General features: G+C 42.4%; 1 protein-coding gene and 1 non-coding gene across 2 annotated transcripts in view; one reads left to right on the forward strand and one right to left on the reverse strand.

The window, feature by feature from the left end:
• LOC124613449 (carboxyl-terminal PDZ ligand of neuronal nitric oxide synthase protein-like) overlaps positions 1 to 27,286 on the forward strand; it is a 970,717-nt gene that overhangs the window by 402,320 nt on the left and 541,111 nt on the right. The window lies entirely within an intron of this gene.
• Trnat-ugu lies at positions 5,675 to 5,749 on the reverse strand. Its single transcript has one exon. It is a non-coding gene; the product is annotated as a tRNA-Thr (tRNA).

The raw sequence follows: 27,286 nt of genomic DNA on the forward strand, positions 1-27,286 counted from the left end.
AATCAATAAACATAGGAAAATGAAGGAATTTGAAGGAACAGACTGTGTGTGAAGTGATGAAGAACTGAGAGGATTACGTGAAGTTTAAAGCAGGGAAAGTATTAAGTTGTATTTGAATATTTAAGATTGAGTCAGGAATGTGGGCTAGATGTTTTGTTGATTTCCAGGGCCTCCAACTGATTAAGTTTTTGGCCTTTGTTTGCTAAGTGAAAGACATTGGACTGTAGCTGGTAGTTGTGGCCCTCACAACATGCTCAGAAAATGTGGAGTAATAGTTCTACAACCTCCAGATGTGTTCATATTCAGCCAGCCTAGTTGCTCTATCTCTGCCTGATTGACCAACACAAAACTTATCACAATCAGAACAAATAAATTGTTCTGACCCCACTGTTGGCTAGTAATTGGGCCTTATCTTTGCAATTGAAAATACTCTGGGCTGTGGTGTTCTCCACATAGCAGGAAATCCTATAGTTGTAGGGTTTCCTTGTTTTTATTACAAACTATGATACCTTCGCTTAATATGGTATTGTACACCACTACCTCCAGACAGTGGAAGGGGCAGCAAATGGCATATTGCGGAGAGGTATTATGTCCATTTTTGTTTCCCATGCAATATGTGGTCAATATGAGAAAAGGACTCTGGCCTTTGATTGAGGCAATAAATTTTATTGTATCTGGTTTGAAATCTTCTTTGGATATGGGAACAAACATGTTGGACATGCTATATAACTGAGTGGAAAACTTCATGTGTGTGTGTGTGTGTGTGTGTGTTGTGAGAAAGAAGGTGTTACTTTGTCTGTAGTTGTAGTTTTTCAATAAATTTTGAAACTATATACTGGTGTACTGATGTTAATGGTAAGATCAAGGATGTTCATGGATTTGTTGCCAATCTTCATTGTGTGCCGAATGTTTTTATGTTGACTATTTAGGTTATGTGAAAATACGTTGAGATGTCTTGTAGTACCAGTCCACCATCTACCTATCTGAACCAATATTTAATATTTGTATTCAAATGTTCTTTTTTTTTTAAAAAAAAAAGTTGTTCAAAATGATCCATGAATATTTCAGTGAAAAGTGGACTAAGAGGGTACCCCATAGCTAAACTACCTTTTTATACAGCGTGCCTTGGAACCGGAAGTTGTTTTGCGCTTAATAAGTCTGAGCGAACAGTCCCAAAAAATTCAGTCTTTTGAAAAAAAAAACTTTGAGTGTAAGTATTAAAATACTGGTTTAGGTATGTAGATGACGTACTATGTATGTGGACTGGCACTACAAGACACTTTTGCATAACCGAAACAGACAACATGAAAAAAATATTCAGTTTATAATGGAGACTGCCGACAAACCATTAACTTCCTAGGTCTCATCATTGAGATCAATACAGAAAAACATTATTTCAAAATCTGTAGAAAAACTGCAATCGCAGACACAGTAAGGTCTTCTTACACACAACATCCAGTAATACACAAACGAGCAGCTTTCCGCTCAGTGGTGCACCATCTCGTATCCTTTCCCATGTCCAAAGAAGATTCCAGACCAGAGTTAGACACAATACAATTTATTCCCACAACCAATGGCTGCAATCCTGTCCTGATTGATCACATCTTCCATACCACACAGAAATTCTTCCCTAAGCGCTTGTAACATTATGTGATTGCCTTATCATTTTAAATCATTCACTAATCGAGCAGTCGCTCGGCAACAGCTACAGTTAGCAAATAATGTTGCGAGAATGTAAAAGGTGAACGACCTGTGACGTAACTTGTTTATTGTCGAAGTGCCGTCAGAGATGCAGTGAGTTATTGACTTTGAAAACCGCGGCGTGAAAAACGGACAGAAGAAAAACACTTGTACACATTTTTTTTTTTTTTTTTTATGTACGAGATATTCTCGATGAACAGTTACTCATTCTTCTCTTGTCTCCTGTAACTTGTATCGGACGCGCATGACTTGCCGCCGTATTATTATTGTTAAAAATAATATTGTTCTAGTGTAAAGTAAATGTGTAATACTAAAAGTGCCTAGCAGTAGATTTATTGTGCGACGTGTACGTGAAAACGTCAAAGGAATTGTTTTCATTACGAGAAGTGCCAGTCAAAACGGCATCCATGTTAAATCCTTCATTGCAGTGTAAGTTCGTCTATTAATTGCCATAAATTCAGACTTAAATGGAACTGGTGTATGGACTATTTATTTAATATAGAATCTATGTCTCACTCCTTCATGAAGTTATTTAATTTTCTTTATGTTTCTGCCAAATAGAGAGTTCACAGTCACGAATTCTTTCGTCGAAATCGGACGGAAGTTGTATGCGGCGAAATATTTTCTCCGCGCCATATTCTATTGGTAAATGCATGATAAACTACGGTCCCTTAGGAAATTCATGTTGAGCTATCCAAAAATAATTATATTTTGAATAGGCATTTACTCTCTTCCGCAATGCAACTTCCGACTGATCAGACGATCCAACAAGAAACAGCCCCACACGGTCGGCGTTCGCAAATATGTTTCTACCGCTGATTATAGCGATATGTTACAGCACAAAAGTAAACATATTGTTATAATTAGCGGCTACGAACGGGGACATTTATAACTGTATTTTTATGTATACACATTACGTAAACATAAAACTGCAATCACAGACACAGTAAGGTCTTCTTACACACAACATCCAGTAATACACAAACGAGCAGCTTTCCGCTCAGTGGTGCAACATCTCGTATCCTTTCCCATGTCCAAAGAAGATTTCAGACCAGAGTTAGACACAATACAATTTATTCCCACAACCAATGGCTGCAATCCTGTCCTGATTGATCACATCTTCCATACCACACAGAAATTCTTCCCTAAGCGTTATCTGCCACCCCTTCCACTGTCTGCAGTAAGTGGTGTACAATACCCTATCAAGGCGACGTATCACAGATTCTAGAAAAAACGCTGATACACTACAATAATAGGACCGCCTACTATGTAAAGAACACCGCACCCTGCTATATTTTCGATACCAAAGATAAGGCTCAGTTACTAACCAATTGTGGGGTACACAAAATTACATGTTCGAAATGTGATAAGTTCTATTTTGGTCAGTCAGGCAGAGACAATGCAACTAGGCTGGATGAATCTGAATACAGCTGGAGGTTGTAGAATTCGTGTTCTATGTTTGTGAGCATGTAGTGAGTGAGGGCTACAACTGCCAGCTACAGTTTGGTGTCCTTCACTTAGACGAATACGAAAAACTCAGTTTGTTGGAAGCTCTGGAAAGTCATAAACATCTAGCCCATATTCCTGATGTAATCTCAGATGACCAAACTCGGCTTAATACTTGCCCTCCTCTAAATTCCACATAATGCTCTCTGTTTTCCATTACTTTCCACACAGTATGTTCTTTCATATCCCTCAATTTACCGGTATGTTTCATTTCTTTGTTCCAGTGAGGTTGCCTATGTACTTCATATACTCTGTTACTACAGTTGTTAATTCCTTTTTTTAGTTGGTTTCTTTATCACTTTACATGTTCAGTACCTCTTGAAGTAGTCTCGTCAAATACTAATTTTATTTTATTTAGTTTGTTTATTTAATGTAAACTATTATATAGGTTCACTTTTCTAGTACATCGTTAATGTTCTTCCTGTTTGATCCCTTTACGTTTACTTCTCATTTAACTTTTTATTTTTGAAATGGCAGTTCCGCTACACTGTCAAAGATGATGTTGACTGTGTGTTCTCTCATATTCCTCCATTTTCCTGCGTTTCTTTATTTCTTTTTATCTTATTGAGACTGCGTATGCAAATAATATATTCTGTTATTGGAACTGTTAATTCTATTCTGTAATTGGTTTCTGTATCACCTTCCATGTTTAATAGGCCTACGGCTTTAAGTAGGCTTCTCAAGTACTAGTTTTATTATATTTTATTGGGATTGTTTATTAATGTAAACTGTTATGTAAACACGGTTTTTCAGTTTGGTGTTAATGTTTCTCCTTGTATATTTTTTTATTGTTCAACATTTTAAGTCTCAAATTGCATTCCACCACACCGTCAAAGACGTCATTTACTGTCTGTTTGTGCCTCAATCCAGATGAGTAACTTTTTTTTCCAATTTTGTTTACGAACATTGTACCTTCTTTGACGACAATACCGTACATATACATCTACATCTACGTGATTACTTTACTATTCACAATAAAGTGCCTGGGAGACGGTTCAATGAACCACTTTCAAGCTGTCTCTCTACCGTTCCACTCACGAACGGCACTCGGGAGAAACGAGCACTTATATTATGATCGTGATGATCATTTCTCCCTATGTAGGTGGGTGCCAACAGAATGTTTTCGCAATCAGAAGAGAAAATTGGTGACTGAAATTTCATGAGAAGATCCCGTCGCAACGAAAAACGCCTTTGTTTTAATGATTGCCACTCCAATTCACGTATCATGTCTGTGACAGGTTCTCCCCTATTTCGCGATAATACAAAACGAGCAGCCCCTCTTTGTACTTTTTCGATGTCATCCGTCAGTCCCACCTGATGCGGATCCCACACCGCACTGCAGTACTCCAGAATAGGGCGGACGAGCTTGGTGTAAGCAACTCTTTAGTAGACCTGTTGCACCTTCTAAGTGTTCTGCCAATGAATCGCAGTCTTTGGTTTGCTTTACCCACAATATTATATATGTGATCGTTCCAATTTAGGTTATTTGTAATTGTAATCCCTAAGTATTTAGTTGAATTTATAGCCTTCAGATTTGTGTGACTTAGCATTTATTCGAAATTTAGCCGACTTCTTTTAGTACTCATGTGAATAACTTCACACTTTTCCTTATTCAAGGTCAATTGCCACTTCGCGCACCATACAGACATCTTATCCACATCGTTTTGCACGTAGTTTTGATCATCTGATGACTTTACAAGACGGTAAATGACAGCATCATCTGCAAACAATCTAAGACGGCTACTCAGATAGTCTCCTATGTCGTTAATATAGATCAGGAGCAATAGAGGACCTATAACACTTCCTTGGGGAAAGCCGGATATTACTTCTGTTTTACTCGATGACTTTCCGTCTACTACTACGAACTGTGACCTTTCAGATAGGAAATTACGAATCCAGTCGCACAACTGAGACGACTATATCTTCTGAGTCGGGGTTCGGTAAAACGACCCAATTAACAGTTTAGTCCCATTGTCAGGTATATACCCTCTACCCATACTATTTCACACGAACTATCTACTTCAATTTAGCTACAAGGCAAACTACCTCTGACAGCAATAAATACTTCACCACCAACTGTATTTAATCTATCCTTTCTGAAGACTGTTAGATAGTTTGGAAAAATTTCGGCTGAACTTATTTCCGGCTTTAGCCAGCTCTCTCAGTTGAAGCGTGATGACGGCCTTATAAGCCAAAAACAGGTTAATGCAATAAATGAATTCATAGAACGTAAGAAATATTGCTCTTTTCATTTATTAGAAAAAAAAAATCAGTTACATTTCTGTTCCCAGATACAATACTGTAGATTTTTCAGGATTGTGACTTTTCGATTTCAGCTAGTAATTCATCAACATTAATCCTTCAGCTGGCTTACCCTGCAAGAATTAATCATAAAATGATAATTAAATGGACACCCTAGCTGCAAATAGGCGTTGATCTACTTCATTGGGGACATGTTGAAAATGTGTGCCCCGACCGGGACTCGAACCCGGGATCTCCTGCTTACATAGCAGACGCTCTATCCACCTGAGCCACCGCGGGCACAGAAGATAGTGCGTCTGCAGGGACTTATTCCTTGCACGCTTCCCGTGAGATCCACATTCCCAACATGTCCACACCACTACATTCGTAGTGCGCCTAAAAGATGTTTGCCCATCATACTCATTACTCGTGGCAGATTAATCTACCAAGTCCCGTACGTGTTCGGGCATAGCGTGTGCGTTCGCACAAGAAGTTCAATGGCCGGGAAGCCATATCCACCTATTAGTGGATATTAATATGGCGTGTGTCCACTCTTCACCTTTATGAAGGCTTGAGAGCTGCTGGGGATACTTTCTGTCAGGTGCCTGAATGTTTTTGGAGGAATGGCAGACCATTCTTCCTCAAGAGCCGAAACCAGAGGGAGGATAGTGACGTAGGACGCAGGGGTCTGGACTAAAGTCGATATTTTGACTCAAATAATAGGTATTCCATTGCGTCCAGACCGGGTCTCTGGGTAGGCCAGCGCATTTTAGGAATGTTATTGTCCACAAATCATTGCCTCACAGACGCAGCTTTATAACAGTGTGCATTGTCTTGCATAAACAAATAGGAACTGTCACGAAATTGATCCTCTACTCTACACAGTTCACAGTGCTGTAAAATGTGTTGATATCCTTCTGCATTTGGAGCCTTATTTGACGCAATAAGGGTACCACACACTAATCACGAAAAACAACCCTACATCGTAACACCATCTCCTCTGTACTTTCCTGTTGACACTACAACGATGGCAGGTAGAGTTCTCCTGCCATCCGTCAAAATTACTTCCATGGCTTGGGGCATAGTGTAGTTCAACACTCCAAATACGTTTCCAATCCTCTACTGTTCAGTGATGTTGCTCTTTACGTCATGTCAAGATTCACTTGGCACTGACTACACAAATTCGTGCCTTATAAGAACCTGCTCGAACATTGCACCCCTTTCTTTTAACACCCTAAGCTCAGTCATTCAGCTAGCTGGACTGCTCTTTGGCGAATTCACGAATGGTTCTATAAACTGATATGAGATTTTTTTACAACCACCCTGCTGAATGATCGACTGCCCATGCCCATCAGTACGTGAGTTCTGTCAGGTTCCCGTTTAGCTGCAGTTGTTTCTACCCGTTTGCACTTCACAGCCACATCCCCATCTGTCGACTTCGGCAACTTTAGAAGTGTTGAAATGTCCATGAAGAATCTTTTACTCAGGTGGCATCCTATGGCTATTCCATGTTTGAGGTCACTGAGCCCTCCTGACCTACCCATTCTGATGTTGCAGCTCCTCTACTGACAACACGAAACTTCTTGGCTCCTTTTAAGATAGTGATCCGCCGCTCGTGTTACCTAGTGGTGAATTCCACAGTACATACAGGTTTCTGAATATTTTTGGTTAGATAGTGTATATGGTTCGAGCTCACAGTACAGCTCACCAGCAGTCAGTTTCCCCACACGTTATTCACGTATGGTACACGAAAGAGGGTATGTGATAGGGGAACACGAAGTACCCGCCCCAGACACCTTAAGATTGGTTGTGATGTACATACGGGGTGATGGGGATAGAAGTGCAGATATCTAGATTATTAGTATATTAACGTATACCCGCTGCAGTGTGTTAGTTGTTTTTCATCTGTGAGTTACAATCTTCCCACAAAAGTCACATAATTTACTACCGGATGTTTTCTGCACGGTCGTAATTGCACCACTATGTGGACTACAGCTATGAAATAGACTAGGTGTTTTTCGTCCACGTGTCTGCACTTCAACACCTGACCTGCTCCCCTGTGGTAGGTAAGCATTAATAGCTTGCTCTTGCCACATGCAATTGGAGGTACTTGAGCCGTGCTGGCCCCAGGTTATGTATTGGTTTAAACTTTGACTGTTACTCTGCGTTTGATTGCCCGCGGTTATTGCGGTTATGCCGTGGTTCTTCCTCCTTCTACATGTGGCAGCAGCGGTGTGTATCGATATTCGCACTTTGTACTATCTTTGCTCTGGTGCTTATACTTTCCGGCTAGCCGGTGTGCGGCATTCGGTCGGTTGGCGTGGATCAGACGGGAAATCTCCGCGCGGCGCAGTGGGCCAGGCCCGGTGGCGGTCTCTACGCAGTGTCGGAGTGTGAGGGAGCTGTTCCGATTGCTACGAGGCTCGTGACTCACAGACCCAAGACATCAAAGTTGAGTGGAGATTTAATTACTGAAGCCAGTCTGTTCACACTGTGCCGTTGGTTTTCATGGTTGGCTGTTGGGCGTATTCCCGTGAGCAACAGCGAGTGTTCGAGTTGGCGAAAGTTTGGCCACCATCCGGTGGAGTTTAACTGTACTTTGGTTGTTTGAAGTCCAAGTGCACCAACGGAGTTTTCTGCCTTGTGGCCGTTAGCGTTCCGATTACCTGCCCTGGCCGCTGACGTAAAATTGAGGCAGTGTCCTTTCCTCACCGTGTTGTCGCTGTCCAACACGTGTGTGTAGTTTTGACAGCTTATGCTTATTTGGTTGTGGGCGGCTACGCCTTTTACGTTTTGGCTTGGGAGTTCCTTGTGTACTGGTCGAGTGGAAAGCTAGTCGTCTTGTCGGTGGGTCCGTTGACTGTCTCTTGGTTGGGTTGCCGGAGGATCGGATATAGTTGGACCGACCACCCGTCACCCCTAAGCGAAGGTTAATATTTCAAGTGCAGACCGATCCCCAGAAACTTCTGAGCTCCGCTGGCTGTACTGTCTTTTCTTATTGGTGTTTGATTGCCTATTTTAATGGCTCATGGCCGATGGTTTGAATTGGCAAGCTTTTAGTTGGGTTTTAAATAATGGGCCTTCATCCCCTTTAAAATTGAAAGTTCCCTACTTGTCAAGTTTTGCATTGTTTGGGCTTTCAGCCTCATTTTAAACATTTCTTTGGATAACGCTTTAGGCCTTCTGCCTTTTTAAAGTTCATTGTAGCTGTGGTTTTTAATCATGGGCTTTCAGCCGTCTTGAAATTAAAATTCCTTTTTTGTCAAGTCTTAGACTGTTTGGGCCTTCAGCCTCATTTGAAACATTATTTAAGGATAAAACCGTGCGCTTTCTGCCTTTTGAAAATTTATCGTAGTTTGTTTTAAATCTTGGCCCTTCAGCCGTTTTAAAAATTTAAGAGGTTGTGCCCTTAAGCCATAAGACTGTGTGACATATTCAGTCGATAGTTAAGCTCGGAAATTTGCTCTGTAATGTTTGAGCAACTAAATAAAGTTATATGTGTTCGAGTGTAACTGACAGCCGCTCGTTTTTGGCCCCTTTCCACAATTCCAACTACTTGTTCTGTCTTGCGGATTTAACGAGGCGTTTCAGTACTACACGACTTAAAAACGTATTACTCCTAATACGTAAAATAATTAGCCTGCAGATAAAGTAAATACCGATACAATGTTGTTCAGGACACTGTCTTCAGTCACGAATAAGAATATCTGCACTTATTACCTTAACACTTTGTATGTACATGTAGATAATGGTATTATATTCTTATCACGTATTGTCTGATGCTTCTAAGAGCTGTGTGAAGTCGAACAATAATGACATCCTCATGCGTAGACTACAAAAAACAAAACTGAACAACAAGCTTCACTTACCCTACAAGGCCCTCACATTTTTTGCACGTCGATCTGCTTTTTGCATTTTCGTATTGAATGATTTAATTAGTATCTCATGCTGCCAATGCTGACATTCCACCACATCGCCAGGACGCGATGTCAGTCACTTTCATCTAGGGAAAACATTCCCTGTAGACACCGGGAGGCGGTATGAACTGTGTGGATAACGACACAGCTCTCCTCGGCTCTTGACGCTCATCTGAGAACGAGGCGCGCTCGAAAAGCGTCGAGTCGCCGTCGTCGTCTTGCTCTGACTGGCTGGCGAACGAGCCCGGCTGGCCAACACGACCACAACGCAGTCTTTCTTCGGCCCTCGCCTGCCCGGTAAACCTTTGTGCTTTGCTACTTTTTCAAAAGACGCGCTTGCAGGTTTCGTGCGGCCGACAGAAAATTAATGAGCCTTTTGTTCTGACTGCAACCGCGGCGGTGACAAAGGAAGGGAGGAGACGGGCGGAACAGCAGGCCTCGGAGCGACGCAGAGAAATGCGTTAAAAACTCACTCTCTGCTGTAGTGCCGTCTCTTGCGGTCTTGCGTCAGAGAGGCTCACGTTAGATCTTCGTATCGCAGCATTATAAATAACGTATTCCAAGTGATGTTTTTGTGACCAACTTTTTCGATTTTGAACATTTGCCCGCGGGACCTAAAAAGAGGTGGCAATGTTGAACTAAACGTATTACGTGAGAGCCGCAAAAGACAGTGGAACCCAATACACACTCGCATATTGATGGAGTGCAACTAGACTCTAAAAGGAGATAAAAAACGACGCACCGCGAAGGAATTTTCCGAGTGGGACAGAAATCGGTATGTATGATGCACATGTATAGACAAACAAGTAATTACAATTTCAGAAAAATTGGATAATTTATTCAAGGGAAAGAGCTTCCCAAATTGAGCAAGTCAATAAACACGTTGGTCAACCTCTGGCCGCCGGCCGGAGTGGCCGAGCGGTTCTAGGCGCTACAGTCTGAAACCGTGCGACCACTACGGTCGCAGGTTCGAATCCTGCCGCGGGAATGGATGTGTGTGATGTCCTTAGGTTAGTTAGGATTAAGTAGTTCTAAGTTCTAGGGGACTGATGACCTTAGCAGTTACGTCCCATAGTGCTCAGAGCCATTTGAACCAAGCCAACCTCTGGCCCTTATGCAAGGGCGTTGATTGATGGAGTTGTTTGATTTCCTCCTAAGGGATATCGTGCCAAATTCTGTGCGATTAGCGAGTATGTTCTCCAAAATCCCCAGGTGATTGGAGGACCCAGCCTAGTGTTCCAAAAGTTCTCGGTTCGGGAGAGACCCTGTGATATTGCTGGCCGAGAGGGGTTTGGAAAGCACGAAGACAAGGAGTACGAATTCTCGATGTCTGCGGGCGGGCATTGTCTTGCTGAAATGTAAGCCCAGGATAGCTTGCCATAAAGGGAAACGAAACGAGTGTGGAATATCGTCGACGTACCGCTGTGTTGTAAGGGTGTCGTGGATGACAACTAAATGGGTCTTGCTCTGAAAAGAAATGACACCACAGAGGATCATTCCTGGCTGGTGGGCTGTATGGTGTGCTACACTCAGATTCGTATTCCACAGTCATCCGAGTCGTCTCCAGACAAGTCTTCGCTTGTCCTCGAGGCTCAGTTCGAAGCGGGACTCATCACTGAAAAGTACTCCAGTCAATGAGATTTCAGAGCGAATGTGCCCGACATCAGTGCAAACGGGCTTGTTGGTGTAGTTGGCGCAAGGGACGCCGTGATCTAAGCCCACTTTCTATGAGACACCCATTAATGGCACTTGTGGTCACCGAAGCACTGTTGGCACGACGGATCGAAGACAATGACGAATCCTGGACTCTGAGCGCCTCTCTGACGATTTCTCGGTCCTCACGTCCCTCTAGACTGACCCCTTGCTTCTTGACGCTGTTTTCGGCCATGGTTAACCCATTCCCACCAACATCGTCGGACAGTGTCCTCGCTCCTATTCAGATGTCGAGCGATTCGCGATTACTTCAACCGACTTCTCTGAGCTCAATTACACGTCCCCTCTCAATTGCTGACATCTGAGTACATTGTTCCCGTGCCTGTCTGTGACGCATAGTTACTGTCCAACTGTGTACACAGAATCATATTCGTAAAGATTTTATGGCCTGGTATCGAGATGCCCCTGCTTACTATTCTTATCAGCTGCGCGGTAAAACTGCGCACAGTGTCACACATTCATCCCTCAGTCGCCAAAGTTTCAATGCCGCCGATATCTGTTTGAATATCAGTTTGTGACCAATCTGCATAATTCCTTCTTGGTGCGTTGCGATTGAGCATAGTTTTACGCACTTTCACCATAAGTACATAGAGAAATTCCTCGCTGCTACCCTTGATCCTCTTCAGGAGCACAGCACATTTACTCTGCTGCTTCTTTCCGCCGGCTCATCCGACAGAAAAGACGTGTCTGACCTATACACTTTGTGCATTCCCTTGCGTACCTTAGAATCAAAAATGGTTCAAATGGCTCTGAGCAATATGGGACTTAACTTCTGTGATCATCAGTCCCCTAGACTTAGAACTACTTAAACCTAACTAACCTAAGGACATCACACACATCCATGCCCGAGGCAGGATTCGAACCTGCGACCGTAGCGGTCACGCGGTTCCAGACTGAAGCGCCTAGAACCGCATGGCCCCACCGGCCGGCACCTTAGAATCCATATTCTTACAGCACAATAGACGTATTCATTGTAATAATATGTAGAGGGAACCTGAAGTACAGAAACAAAATTTCGAAAGTTTTTCAGGGATATTTTCTGTATATTCGTATGTTGCTGTAAGGCATCCATAGTCTCCAGCGGCTCTGAAACGAAGTTATAACGTTATTCTGATTTATTCTGCTCATTACCCCAGTTGTATTAAACTGGGGACCTAGAAATGACGAAGAGGCTTCGTCCCGCCGTAGCCCTCAGTGGTTCACAATCCCACAACAGGCCACATCACTCCACCCACCCCACCGCCGCCCCACACGGAACCCAGGTTTATAATGCGGTTCGGCCCCCAGTGGACCTCCCTTTCTTGACGGAACCACGACCTCACTTCCGCTTGCATTGCTTCAGTACCCTCAGAGTAGTCCTAGAAGGTGTTCTTTAAGTTTTGGGAACAGATGAAAATCGGATGGGGCTAAGTCGGGGGACTCGTCAGAGGATGATCGATGACTGTGAACCAAAGACGTCGGATTGTTGCAGATGTCTTAGCGCTCGTGTGTTTGCTGAAGGAGAGGGTGCTCATGTGTGAACCAACTCTTATAATTCGAAACCCGATTACAGCACGCTGTTTCCCACGCACTGAAACAGTTACGTTACACACCGCCATATTGCAGGCTACAATTCGCTGCCCGCTAGCGTCAGACGGCTGCAAATGTGTATACATGAACAATAAGAAGTGGAACGGCAATAAGTCGGTCTTATTTGAAAAGTTTTAAGGGTTTTCGCATCAAACATTCAGAACCATTGCTTTTCACCAAGTCCTCGTTGTCCAATTTGATGTTGTTTCCCGACTGGATGGATCGTAAGTGTCAAATTGTCGCTGTCGACCGCCCGTCCACCACATTGTAAACAGCTATCCTTCACACCCTGGATACCTTCCACATCAGCTAACTCACGGCCTGATTAGACAAGTGCACTGTTATCAAGCAAAGTGACACCCCTTTCTCGTTTTCTTTAAGGCATGGAAGGAATCATGAATGTTGTGCATCGCTTCAGTAGACTGTGTTCCTGATGATGTAATAATATCACCGACGTCAGATTTTGTGGATTACACTGGCCCTCTGACTCAGTAGAAAACACATCACGCACAAATTTTTTTGGCTATTCACCGGCGGCCATCATTTACTAGCAAGCCGTTTTACCCATGCACAGTAAGACGCATGTTTCACATCTCCCTTCTAACACCGACCACTCGAATTTTAATGGCAAAAAAATCCAATAAATATGACGCCAGAGTTCTTATGACATTGTTAAAAACACAAGCAGCCCTCTCCTCATCCTCTCTCCGCCATCTCCCCATCAGTAGCTAAATAATTCTACGTCCTGGGAAGGTCGCCATATTTCAGACTTTTGAGTATTTCGTGAGATGACGCTGCAGTCCAGTCAAGAAAAGTGTTAATGAGATTTCATGGTACGTTTACCGCGAAGATTTATTGTTGTACAATAATATCAAGTTAGCATCACCGCAGATATCGTAGAAATTCGCAGCTGCATGGCCAGTATCCTAAGAGGTAGTGGTTCATACTATACTGTAACAGATATGGTCAGTGAGCTTAAAAACTCATCTTCGAACGACAGGCGAGTTTCAGCACCAGCGTTCGAGGAATAGCGTGAACCAATTCTTCAGCCTCCATTATGTATCTCGAGAGTAAGAACAAAGCGTATAAAGAATCATATACACAGTCCTACATCCATTGCTGTATATGGAAAAATACCAAGTCAGTCCCAAAAGTTTCGTACTGGACTCATGTGTTCTAGACAGTCTTCTCCCAATACAGTACGACGCACAGGACGCTCTTACAACCATTTGAAACTGTCATAAAATTTCTTCTGGCTGTTCAACTCACTCGTCACATTGATATGAATGTGCCGGCCGCTGGTGGCCGAGCGGTTCTAGGCGCTTCAGTCTGGAACCGCGCGAGCGCTACGGTCGCAGGCTCGAATCCCGCCTCGGGCATGGATGTGTGTGATGTTCTTAGGTTAGTGAGGTTTAAGTAGTTCTAAGTTCTAGGGGACTGATGACCTGAGATGTTAAGTCCCATAGAGCTCAGAGCCATTTGAACCATTTGACATGAATGGCGTCATGTGAATTTCTGCATTTTATCGTTTGAAGCACATTCGTATCGATTACACCAAGTCTCGTTAACCACGATAATCTTCTTTCCACAAAAGAACTGTCAGCGTTTTGCTTTTCAATCATGACGCGGCAGGTGTCAACGCGTCATTATTTTTGTTCAGGAGTCAAGATACATGGGACAAACCTTGCGCAGACTTTTCTCTTCTTCAAAACACTGTTGTCTTAAACAGTTGTTCCCTTCCGATTTGTGACACAGTAACGTTGACATACACACGTCCAGTACTTAGCACCGCCTGTTCACAACCAATTGGTCAAATGCACTTCTGTTGTTAGCACACGTTGTCACTGTAGCTACTGCACTCCTGTCGCTTCTACGCCAAGAATAAGCTCCGTCTCAACACTGTTGGGACGGAGTGCGTAACTGGACGTAAAGTGGCTGCGCACTGAACTGTGAACTCCGTAGTAAACGGGGTGACCCACCAAAATCGTGCACCCTTTATATTCCGTGAACGGTTCGAGATATAGAACCGAGATTTTCGGCAAATGATATTACGCAGAGGGGCATATAAGTCTCTAGTATATCTTACATCAACGTGGCATCCGAAACCTCTTAAAAAGAAGAGTACAGTGATTAAACGCTCCCTTATGTTGATGTTGAACTTTTCACTAAGGTATCGGAGAAACGTGTTACAGTTGAAAGTCGAGTGAGTCACAATTGGCCATTGCGTTGTAAATTCCGCCAAGTGGGACTCTCATGCCAAGATATGTATTGAGCAAGACGATAAGGCTAAGCAGCTACGATAAAAAGTCTTTCCTCTTGTTGCAAATAGAACTAGTTGCAAATTTGTAGTGAATCAGCAGCGCATGTCGAAAACAATTTCAAATGTGTTTAAGGGAACAGCATTTGAGGAAATAAGTTCCAAAAGTGTAGTCTGGAATGAGAACCTCATTTGGCGCTGTTTACAATGCAATGCGCCAATTTCCCAATTCCTGTCGCTTTGCCTCTCAATCACCAAGCGCTTGATCCGTGTATCGGGTCATATCGACACAGTTTTGATACGCTACATAAATAACAGAGATAGTCCACTGTGTTCAAAAAATGGTTCAAATGGCTCTGAGCACTATGGGACTTAACATCTATGGTCATCAGTCCCCTAGAACTTAGAACTACTTAAACCTAACTAACCTAAGGACATCACACAACACCCAGTCATCATGAGGCAGAGAAAATCCCTGACCCCGCCGGGAATCGAACCCGGGCGCGGGAAGCGAGAACGCTACCGCACGACCACGAACTGCGGACAGTCCATGTGTGTTATACTCCTACGGAATATAAGCTGAATTTTAACGACAAAAAATTTGTTGACCACCTAACTTCTGTCGTTTAAGTAACCAAAGTAAATAATTTCGATGCATGTACAGTTTACAGGCCCAAACACAAAAAATGTATATTATTAGTATGGTATTTTGTACTAAATAAAATATTCTTGATCACGATCAAAGGCAAGAGTTTCTTGTTATTACTTATGAATGCAAAATTTATTTATGAATAACGGAAAAAGTTTTATATAAATTCGAAGAAATATTGCAGTGATGCTTGATATATTTTTGTTTTGCAGTTTCTTTTATTTTTGCCTTTCTGTTGAGAAAATTGCGTTTTCTAGCTCTATAATTTTATGATAAATCTGTATGTTTTCTTTAGTTTTACTACAATATAACTTTGTTTCCAGTTATAATTCGGCTCTTTTCGAATAAAACCTGAATTAAACATTGACAGTTTCAATTTTTCTATAAATACTTTTCTCTTTTAAGATGTAGGCAGGGAGATTACTATGTAAAACAAAAATGTTCCATAGATTATTTCGCCTTTTACGTATCCTCACTCAGTTTCTAGAGTGTTTATCGCTTCTGGTTTTTAGGAGAATATGAAGGGCTTATTTCAATAGTCGTACAAGTCCATTACCTCCACTTTTCTGTCTATAATGATTCTGACATTAATGGTCCAAAGAAATAGAAAGAAATGTTCATCTCTAGCAAGAAGCCATATGCTTCAACATTTCTGGTATCTCAACTGCAAATTTTTCAGCGCTCATTTAACTTTAGGACTCTGTATCTCATAATGAAGGAAAGTGGATTTGCCGGCCGCGGTGGTCTAGTGGTTCTAGGCGCTCAGTCTGGAGCCGCACGACCGCTACTGTCGCAGGTTCGAATCCTGCCTCGGGCATGGATGTGTGTGATGTCCTTAGGTTAGTAAGGTTTAAGTAGTTCTAAGTTCTAGGGGACTGATGACCACAGATGTTAAGTCCCATAGTGCTCAGAGCCATTTGAACCATTTTTTTTTTTTTTAAGTGGATTTGTACCACTATTCAAATAAGCCCTTCATATGTAAAGAAACTGAAGTCACACCTGATAGGTATGCAACACACCTAACGTACAGGCTATGCGTGTACGACCTTAACTGACAAAAACTAATAGTAAAGCTACTGTATTCTACATGGTCGAAGTAGAGAGGATATAAAACGTAGACTGGCAATGGCAAGGAAAGCGTTTCTGAAGAAGAGAAATTTGTTAACATCGAGTATAGATTTAAGTGTCAGGAAGTCGTTTCTGAAAGTATTTGTATGGAGTGTAGCCATGTATGGAAGTGAAACATGGACGATAACCAGTTTGGACAAGAAGAGAATACAAGCTTTCGAAATGTGGTGCTACAGAAGAATGCTGAAGATAAGGTGGGTAGATCACGCAACTAATGAGGAGGTATTGAATAGGATTGGGGAGAAGAGAAGTTTGTGGCACAACTTGTCTAGAAGAAGGGATCGGTTGGTAGGACATGTTTTGAGGCATCAAGGGATCACAAATTTAGCATTGGAGGGCAGCGTGGAGGGTAAATATCGTAGAGGGAGACCAAGAGATCAATACACTAAGCAGATTCAGATGGATGTAGGTTGCAGTAAGTAGTGGGAGATGAAGAAGCTTGCACAGGATAGAGTAGCATGGAGAGCTGCATCAAACCAGTCTCAGGACTGAAGACCACAACAACAACAACATTCTACACTTACTTACAATGTCCTACAGTAGCCTGCAGTAGTCTCACAACATTATTAGAGGCTTTTCCCCTGTGATAATCCTGACGTTCTTGCCTAGCAACAACCCTTGTGTCGCTCCGATCCAGCGCGCAACTGGCCCGCCTGTCTGCTTTGAGAGTACCTTCCGCTCGCTCTCAACCTATTTCGGAGTTTTCGTGCTGCAGCTGAGCAGCGCAAAGGGCGCCTGCCGAGCCACCGCGTTCTGTCAAATGTTTACATCAGCCCGTTATAGGCACCACACTCGCTCGACTGCATTTGAAGAATCGTGCTGCCGTCCAATGGCAGTGGCGAGTGTCCGACTAGGTTAGTGGTGTTCCTAATATTATTTGTAAAATTGCAAGCCATTGTCATTGGATTTGTTTTGTGTTATGTTAATTATCTTGGTACCGGACTTGACCTGTTGTATGTTATTGAAAGCTTAATACCTTATATTTCATATTATGTATATACATTGACAGAAATACGTCGCAACACTAAGAAGGACTTTTGTGATATAAACGAAAGTTGGTAGACCTGTTTCGACATCTGAAAGATGATGTCTATTCCAATTCCGCACCAGTCACATAAGACTGGCGTTACAGCGCTTCTCATAGATTGCAAAACAACTTTGCCTTAAATATACACTATAACGGTCGTGAGCGTTAATTACCTTTGAGTTTGGACGTGGTTGATGGATGTTACTCAAGAACGCCTTTAAGACGACAAAGACGTCATCATCAACACCTCACTGAGATTAAACGAAGGCGTGTAATAGGGCTACGTGAAGCTGTATGTTTCTTCCGTATGATTGCTGGACGAAGTGGCAGGAATGCAGCCACTGAAAATGGTTGCTGGCAGCGGTGTTCACGAGAATGTACGGTCGCAAGGAGACCGAGCTCTGAATGGCCACGGTTCACTACCGAGAGGGAAGACCAGAGGCTCGTCATACTGCATCTGCACTAGCAATTTGAGCCGCAGTTGGCACTGAAGTAATACAACGCACTGTTACAAGTCAGCTACATCAAAGGCTACTCCGAGTCAGACATACTGTAGCGTGTATTCTACTGACCCAAAACCGCCGCCATTTGCGACCTTAGTGGTTCCAAGTGAGACCTCATTGGGGGGCAGGGTGGAGGTCTGCTGTGTTTTCTGATGAACGTTGGCTCTGCCTCGGTGTCCGTGATGAACGTGTGTTGGGTAGGAGGCTAGCTGAGAACCTGCAACCATTCGGTCTGCCTGCTAGATACACTGGACGTATACCTGGAGTTATGTGTGGCGTGCGGTTTCATACGATAGCAGGAGGACTCTCATGGTTGAGCCACGCACCCTGAATGCAAATTTGCACGTCAATCTGGTTATTCGACCTGTTGTGCTGCCATTCGTGAACAGCATTCCAGTAGTGTTTTCCAACAGGATAACGCTCGCCCATATACCGCTGTTGTAAACCAACATGCTCACAGATTGTCGACACTTTGCCTTAGTACCAGATCTGTAGCCAACCGAGCTCATACGGGACATCATCAAACGACAATTCCAGAGTCATCTACAAATAGCAGTAACTGTCCCTGTACTGAGCGACGAAGTGCAACGGGCTTGGTACTCCATCTCACCAGCTGACATCCGGTACCTGCACAACATATTACATGGAGGATTTCATGTTTGTATGAACATTCTGGTGGTTACACCGGTTATTAATGTATCAGCACTTCACATTTGCAATGGCTTATCTGGAGCTTACATTAACCTGTGGTACTGTAATGGCAATCACTTAAATACGTTACCTAGACAAATAAATTCCCACAGCCCCATTACTCTACATCAACTGTTTTTTGGTGTTGCGTTTTGTTTTCCGTCGGTACAGATATATGTATTGTATTTATGGAGATTAAATATTTGGTTATTGACAATTTAATCAGATTATCTTCAGAATCTTGTTATATAGTCAGTTTACTGTGATGTCGAGATATTCTGAAGTTTGCCAGGTGGAGTTAGGATCTAGTCTTGCGGACTACCGCCTTCTCCTAATTGTATTTTTCCTGTTTTAACTCACGTCGTATTAACTTTCTTATGTCATTTTGATACGTAATTCACTACTTTTTTATTGTTAAGCTTTGTCGCCATGAGTATGTGTACCTTTCCTTATATTTTTTGCAGTACTGTCTTTTAAAATTTATAATAAGTTATCCACTGGAACAAATTTTTTTTAGTACAGTCCTTTCTCTCCCACATCATCACCACACTATAACTCCCATCGTTATATCACTGTACTCGTGTTGCAAGAACTTTCGAATGATGTTAAGAGCATCTCAATGGCACGAGAGCTACGAGTATTACTCATACAACAAATTTTGTGCTCTTCTTCCCACTATTATTTGCATAAACTACTTTCCTATATTTCGAAGCAGTCGCGAAATAAAAGGGACGCAAGTTTCAGGTGACTCATCTTGTATATGTAGATACGGATTCATGGAGACGGCCGTTGTGGCCGAGCAGTTCTAGGCACTTCAGTCTGTTCGAATCCTGCTACGGGCATGGATGTGTGTGATGTCCTTAGGTTAGTTAGGTTCAAGTAGCTCTAAGTTCTAGGGTGCTGATGACCTCAGATGCTAAGTCACATAGTGCTCAGAGCCGTTTGAACCATTTGATTCATGGAGTTAAGTATAAATATCTATGTGGTGCTGATAAATTACTGCTCACTTTAGACAAAATAATGAGGAACTCGTATAATAACTAGCATCCAATAACTAGCACTCGCCCTGTGCAATGACGTTTCATATCATACGTAATTCTCATTGCTACAATAAGATTACTTATGGCACATAATTACTGCTCCTGTTCTTTGACCTTCACGTATATGCAAATTTTTAATAATACTGGTAATGTACAGAACAGCAAATTAAAGCCAGAGATTTGTAGCGTAAATTTTTATTTACACACGGGATATCTGGGAGGTAAATACACACGGAAAATAAAGTGTCGTGGAAGATTTCAAGAAGTTTCCTTTTTTCCAACAAACATTACTTCTAAGTTACTCGTCCAATACACTTTTCCGTGGTGAAAATACTAGACAGACAACATGTAATAGATTATATAAGAGGCAAGGTATTCTGTCAGCTGCTCTTCCCTTATATCACATGAACAGTGGCGCAGAACGACGAATATTGCAGTGGATATAGCTGTTTCCTTGCCAAATGGTCTCCTGAATCTGATATCTGCTGTATCATTGGAGCTGACCAGCATTTTCCGCTATTTACACGCGCCGTTAAGTCTCCTTTATGTACTCCTAGCCAATTTTATGAGCAATTGAACAGACAAACGAGGTCTTCTGCGAGTGAAACAACTTGTTAACTAATACATTTAGTATTTATAAGTTGATTAAGCAACGATATAGCTACGAGAAGACGGAGTGTTCTGTTGTGATTGATCTTAGGGTTTATATTTCATTAAATATTCAGGATTTAGAAAGAAAACCTAACTGTATATACAGATCCAATAATCTGATTTTAACTAACGAGCTATAAACATATGAGTTCATAGAAAAAATAACATTTTTGTAGATGAAAAAGTATCTAATCACTTAAAGAAGTTTCTACGAAATATAACTAACTTCTAATTAAGATAAAATATCTAATTAGACACAGCTAATAATTTTTACGTCTAATTTTCTCTCACAACTGTTACCGAAAAACAGCTTTTATTTTCACATTTTCAGAAAAGTCACTGATACAGGTAAAGCTGTGATAACGCATTTAGCCGGCCGCTGTGACCGACCGGTTCTAGGCGCTTCAGTCCGGAACCGCGCGACTGCTACGGTCGCAGCTTCCAATCCTACCTCGGGTATGGATATGTGTGATGTCCTTAGGTTAGTTAGGTTTAACTAGTTCTAAGTCTAGGGGACTGATGAGCCCAGATGTTAAGTCCCATAGAGCTTAGAACCGTGTTTGAATAAAACGTGTTTGTGGGAAAAACTTTCAGAAAAATATGTTTTGCAGCAGTAAGAAGCACCTAGTTAAAACGTAGAATTTTAAAACAAAAATTGGAATTACTATCAGAGATTAATTTCGCTGATGAATTCAGAGCTTCGAAGGAAAGACATTTTTCAGATTGTGCCTGTATTCGGGGAAGCAAATTCTGTTGCCTGAGTCCATAGAGAATCTCATGAAAAGAAACAGGAAGCAACCTTAAATCATGGTGGGCGGAGCTATCGGACGCGAGTACTAATTGTTAACTGCCGAAAGGCGATTAAATGCTAGCCGTCACACTATTGTCCCTGGTTGAAATCATCGTACAAACGATATAACAGCTGATAGAGGAATAAATGGTAATGAGATAGAAAAGCAAATGAAATCGCTCAACAGAGGGAAGGCTATTGGACCTAATGGAATATCAATTCTACACGGGACGTGAGGAATGGTTCAAATGGCTCTAAGCACTATGGGACTTAACATCTGAGGTCATCAGCCACCTAGACTTAGAACTACTTAAACTTAACTAACCTAAGGACATCACACACATCCATGCCCGAGGCAGGATTCGAACCTGCGACCGTAGCAGCCTCGTGGTTTCGGACAGGAGTGTGAAAAAGAACTTGTCTCTGTTCTAACAGCTCTAGAGGAGCGAAGTATTACTGATGATGTATATGTCGACTTCAGCGGTGAATGAAACTTGCTACTACGGCCAGGACGCGAGCCTGGGAATCCTGCTCACTATACAGAAACGCTAACTAAACACTGCCCTGGCGCAGTGACTTTGCGCACCTGCAGGGACTGCCTTATCACGCTCCCTCCCCAGTCCAAATTCCTATGCATGCCTCAGCCCAACTGGTGTTCCTCGAACAGCATTGCGCAGGCTCTCCGATGGTATTAGAATAGCCCCTCAGCATCGAACGAAACGCGGATCCTACCTGAAATAAAAAAAAAAAGATATTTTAATCAAATGAAACTGTATGATTTCAGAGACCTCTTCAAGTCTCAGACGTCTGTGACGTATATATTCGGACTGGAGCAACGAATCAAAATTCGTACCAAGGCTAGGATTCGAACCCGAGCCTCCTGCTCACTAGGCAGATGCATCGATCACTGCGCCACTCTCTCACGACTGCACGACCTACTCCAGCACGCCTGTCTCTGCAACCCTGATGGTTAAAAAAATGTACGTGTCATTCTCGTTTTCAAGAACGGTCGTCGAACAGACGTCGTCAGTCTGTTCCAGAATTTTGATACACGTTTCATTCTAGCGTATTATGACATTTCTGGAGACTGAAAATCTCTTCCAGAGGAATCAATACGGGTTTCGAAAACAACGATTGTGTGAAACCCAGCTTTCTCTGTTTGCCCACGAGACCCAGAGGGCTGTAGATGCCGGCGTCCAGGTAGGTGCCGTGCTCCTTGACTTCCGTAAGGTATTTAATACAGTTCCGCATTGCCGCCTAATGAACAAAATACAAGCGTACGCAGTAAATGTGTACCGGATCGAAGGGTTCCTAGCGAAAAGAACACAGCGTGTCATTCACGATAGAGAGAAGTCCTTAGACGTAAAAGTCACTTAGGGATTACTCCAATAGAGTCCATTACTTTTCACGCTATACCTAAGAGACCCAGTAGATAACGTCGGAAATTCCATGAGGATTTCCGCGCATGTTGCTGTTTTTAACAGAGAAGTCGCAAAGTTATAAAAGTGTAGCGAAATGCAGTAAGACCAGCACAGGGTCAGTGATTGGTACAGAAAGTGCCACCGTCACTATAAAGAAATGTAACGTACTACATATAAGTAGGTAGAAAGACCCTTTATTGCATGATTAGCCGATTGCAGAAAAATCACTGAAGGCAGTTACTAGTATAAAATAAAAATAGCAATCGATTTAAAGTGAAACGACCATATAAAATTAATTGCAGGGAAGGCAGATGCTAGACTGAGACTCAATGGAAGCCCGTTAACAAAGGACGTAACTTACAAAACCCTTGTTCGACGAGAGATCCTTTCCAGATAGGGATGATAGAAGATCCAGAGAAGGGCGGCGCGCTTCGTTACAGGTTCATTTAGAAAGCGCGAAAGCGTTACGGAGATGATCAATCGATCCCATTGGCAGACGCTGCAAGAAAGCCGTCGTGCATCACGGTATGGTTCACTGTTAAATTTCGGACAGCGTGTGTTCCTTCCCTAGAAGTGTCAGTAGATATGTTGCCTCGTCCTACGTATATCTCGTGGAAAGACCATCAAGATAAAATTAGAGAGATTCGGGTCCTCACGGAGGCTTACTCACAGTCGTTCCGCCCCCAAACCATTGGGGATTGGATTGGATTGGAACAGGAAAGGGGTGAAGTGACACACGAAACACCCTCCGCAGCACATAGCAAGATAGCTTGTCGAGTATAGTTGTAGATGCAGTTTATGTTGCAAGAACGCTAAACCGTTTTGACATACCCTTCAAGATCAGAGTACTAGATGACACACTCTAGTAGGATAACGCTAGACACCAGACCGCAAGGGCAAGGAATGTATGGACCCTTGACTGATCAGCTCGGTATTCTGAATTGTCGCCCACAGAGCATGTCTGGGGTACTATGGGAAACCTATACTTTTCTACCAGCCTCCAGTGAGTAATTATTGTTAACCGACACGGCATACGTCTTAGGCGTAACAAGAAATTCTTCACGATGACATTCCGAGGCTCTTTGCTTCCAAGTCGCAACGAATACTGGAGTGTATTTGTGCCCATGCTCTCACATCTCGTATTGAAGATGATCATGCACATTAAGTCGGTTATGTGATGTCCACAGAGCTTGGTAAATACTTGGCTGTGATGGGCATGACAACTTGAATCTCCCAGCCGTAATGTTGAACGAGGCAGCTGGACGATATAGGATATGCAACGGTAATCAGTATTATGGTTTCTTTATTTTTTCATTACAGCAGCGCTGGCAGTTTGCGTTGTTGGTAACTAGTTTCGAACATGTCTGTCCATTATTGAACCATTACTGACTAGTTTCGGACAAGTCCGTAAATTGTTGAACCATTACCTGAGTGGTTCTGAAATAATTAATGAAATAACATTTGTACATTTTTAGCTATTCACCACTGTTCAGAGTCGAAGATTCTGTGTTCTTAATGTAAGTGCCTACGATACAGTGAGTCATCTGTTAACGAAATGTGGTAGGAGTATTTGACAGGAAGATGGCGCCTGGCAGTTACGTAGGGACTTCATAAACTGAATTGCACGTACCGTCGCACACTAAGACCAGTGCCCAACAAGAGTGGCACATTGTCAGAAGAGACTGCGTATCATGGGTTTCCTGTATACACAGTTCTGCTGCGGTATGGGGTGGGAGTGAAATGGCGTGGCAACTGGAAACATACTTCAAATCTGAAACACTGTTTTGGGCGAAACTTCTAAACTACACACTGATTCATCATGAATTACTAGCGACACATAGAACAAATGCTATTTTGCATCCAGGCATGGTGAAATTATACCAACAATCTCATCAAGGCCTCAGAGCCATGGTTTGTGATGATCGACGAAGAAGGCCATCGATATCGAACACAACATCCGGGTGATCTAGCAACTGCCTGATTGCAATTGCAGGACGTACACGTGGCCGTTCTCGAATGGCTCCTGACCAAGGAGAGAATTTCTACCATCGAGGAATTCGACGATTGGTAGAACGTTCTGATAGTTATTTATAGAGGCTTGGTAACTATCTCGAGCGTGATTTATGTGGGTTACTTCGACGTGTACTGTAGCATTGAATAAAAGTTACTTGGCCTTCCATTACTTGGCCTCCCGCAATAATGGTTTTTGAAGTATCCTTGCATATCAAAGACGCAGAATGTTGGAAGTTGAACAGCTGTGAGTAGGTAAAAATGTACAAATGTATTCCATTACTTATATCAGAAATGCTGAGGTAATGATTCGATAATGACTGCGGTAGTCGTCGTGGGGTTGTAGACCACTGCGGCTGCGGCGGGGACGGAGCCTCTCCGTCGTTTCTAGTCCCCCGGTTAACATAAAACACAATAAAATTGCCTGTATGCATGAACACCTGAAACTAGGCAGAACAAGGACAAGCAGAATTTCAGTGTGTAAAAACAAAATGAAAAGTGACTGGTAGCAGAAAATACGAATACGTAATGTGTGTAGATGGTTGAACTATAGGTCCTGATGTGTAAGTTTTCGTGTAACAAATCATGTGATATGAATGGCAGCATTTTTTGGTTACATTAACTAAGAAGCTTAAAATTTGCACTGTTAGACTTTTCCAGTTGCCAAATTTTATGATCCTAGGTCACAGTAAGTACTTAAAAGTTTAGAATTTTACACTGTCAAGGTTTTGTAGAGCTTAGTACATGACATACATTCCTCTTGATACCTCTAGGCTTTTGTGAGAAAGAGGCGTCGTAACAGTCGGACAGACAGACATACAGACAGACGGACAACAATGAGGTCTTATGAGGTTTCCGCTTTTACCGGCTGTCAATTTAATCTACACTTTTTTTTTTGTCATCAGTCAACTGACTGGGTTGATGCGGCCGGCCACGAATTCCTTTCCTGTGCTAACCTCTTCTTCTCAGAGTAGCACTTGCAACCTACGTCCTCAATTATTTGCTTGACGTATTCCAATCTCTGTCTTCCTCTACAGTTTTTGCGCTCTACAGCTCCCTCTATTACCATGGAAGTCATTCCCTCATGTCTTAGCAGATGTCCTATCATCCTGTCCCTTCTCCTTATCAGTGTTTTCCACATATTCCTTTCCTCTCCGATTCTGCGTAGAACCTCCTCATTCCTTACCTTATCAGTCCACCTAATTTTCAACATTCGTCTATAGCACCACATCTCAAATGCTTCGATTCTCTTCTGTTCCGGTTTTCCCGCAGTCCATGTTTCACTACCATACAATGCTGTACTCCAGACGTACATCCTCAGAAATTTCTTCCTCAAATTAAGGCCGATATTTGATATTAGTAGACTTCTCTTGGCCAGAAATGCCTTCTTTGCCATAGCGAGTCTGCTTTTGATGTCCTCCTTTCTCCGTCCGTCATTGGTTATTTTACTGCCTAGGTAGCAGAATTCCTTAACTTCATTGACTTCGTGACCATCAATCCTGATGTTAAGTTTCTCGCTGTTCTCATTTCTACTACTTCTCATTACCTTCGTCTTTCTCCGATTTACTCCCAAACCATACTGTGTACTCATTAGACAGTTCATTCCGTTCAGCAGATCATTTAATTCTTCTTCACTTTCACTCAGGATAGCAAAGTCATCAGCGAATCGTATCATTGATATCCTTTCACCTTGTATTTTAATTCCACTCCAGAACCTTTCTTTTATTTCCATCATTGCTTCCTCGATGTACAGATTGAAGAGTAGGGGCGAAAGGCTACAGCCTTATCTTACACCCTTCTTAATACGAGAACTTCGTTCTTGATTGTCCACTCTTATTATTCCCTCTTGGTTGTTGTACATATTGTATATGACCCGTCTCTCCCTAAAGTTTACCCCTACTTTTTTCAGAATCTCGAACAGCTTGCACCATTTTATATTGTCGAACGCTTTTTCCAGGTCGACAAATCCTATGGAAGTGTCTTGATTTTTCTTTGGCCTTGCTTCCATTATTAGCCGTAACGTCAGAATTGCCTCTCTCGTCCCTTTACTTTTCCTAAAGCCAAACTGATCTTCACCTAGCGCATTCTCAATTTTCTTTTCCATTCTTCTGTATATTATTCTTGTAAGCAGCTTCGATGCATGAGCTGTAAAGCTGATTGTGCGATAATTCTCGCACTTGTCAGCCCTTGCCGTCTTCGGAATTGTGTGGATGATGCTTCTCCGAAAGTCAGATGGTATGTCGCCAGACTCATATATTCTACACACCAACGTGAATAGTCGTTTTGTTGCCACTTTCCCCAATGATTTTAGAAATTCTGATGGAATGTTATCTATCCCTTCTGGCTTATTTGACCGTAAGTCCTCCAAAGCTCTTTTAAATTCCGATTCTAATACTGGATCCCCTATCTCTTCTAAATCGACTCCTGTTTCTTCTTCTATCACATAAGACAAATCTTCACCCTCATAGGGGCT

The sequence above is a fragment of the Schistocerca americana genome, chromosome 4 (genome assembly GCF_021461395.2).
Source record: "Schistocerca americana isolate TAMUIC-IGC-003095 chromosome 4, iqSchAmer2.1, whole genome shotgun sequence".
In the NCBI taxonomy this organism is placed as follows: Eukaryota; Metazoa; Arthropoda; class Insecta; order Orthoptera; family Acrididae; genus Schistocerca; species Schistocerca americana.